The sequence below is a fragment of the Cephus cinctus genome, unplaced genomic scaffold (assembly GCF_000341935.2).
Source record: "Cephus cinctus unplaced genomic scaffold, Ccin1 Ccin1_scaffold0204, whole genome shotgun sequence".
In the NCBI taxonomy this organism is placed as follows: Eukaryota; Metazoa; Arthropoda; class Insecta; order Hymenoptera; family Cephidae; genus Cephus; species Cephus cinctus.
Genome location: NW_014332923.1, coordinates 894,218 through 894,702, shown reverse-complemented (window position 1 = coordinate 894,702; position 485 = coordinate 894,218). Strand labels below are relative to the sequence as shown.

Genomic DNA, 485 nt, shown 5'->3' with positions numbered 1-485 from the left:
GGGAGGGGGGGGGGGGGAGATAAAAACGCAGAGGGAATGAAGGGAATAACAAAAGTAGCATATAAATAATAAAAAAAAGAAGCTGGGTCATGGGTGTAAATATAATTAATTATAATATTAATAAGATTAAATGAACAATTCGAGGAACGGTGGCTGTCTTGTGTTTCAATAGAACTAAGAGAGTTTTAACAGAATTCTAAAAGAAAGAGAATAACGTCGGAAATAGAGGAAGGAAAAAGTAGGAAAAAGTAGGACCTCGTTATAAAACTCATCATCATTTTATCAGTCTACCTCCGTTTGAAAATTGCGATTATCAGTCACAACTGTCTGCCTGTACGTAGAAGGGACCGTCAACAATTTTGTCATCAGGGCTCAACCCCTTAGATACTAGTCAAAATATCAGAACGTGGGTCGATGTGAAAGGAAGTAAGGTGGGCGAATGAGAGAACAAAAGAAAGGAAAATAATCTAATCTGACGGGGGGGG

General features: G+C 38.4%; 1 protein-coding gene across 1 annotated transcript in view; it reads right to left on the bottom strand.

Moving 5' to 3' along the window:
• Window positions 1-485, bottom strand: part of LOC107264902 (SRSF protein kinase 3) — a 7,143-nt gene that overhangs the window by 2,447 nt on the left and 4,211 nt on the right. The gene's annotated exons all lie outside the window — the stretch shown is intronic.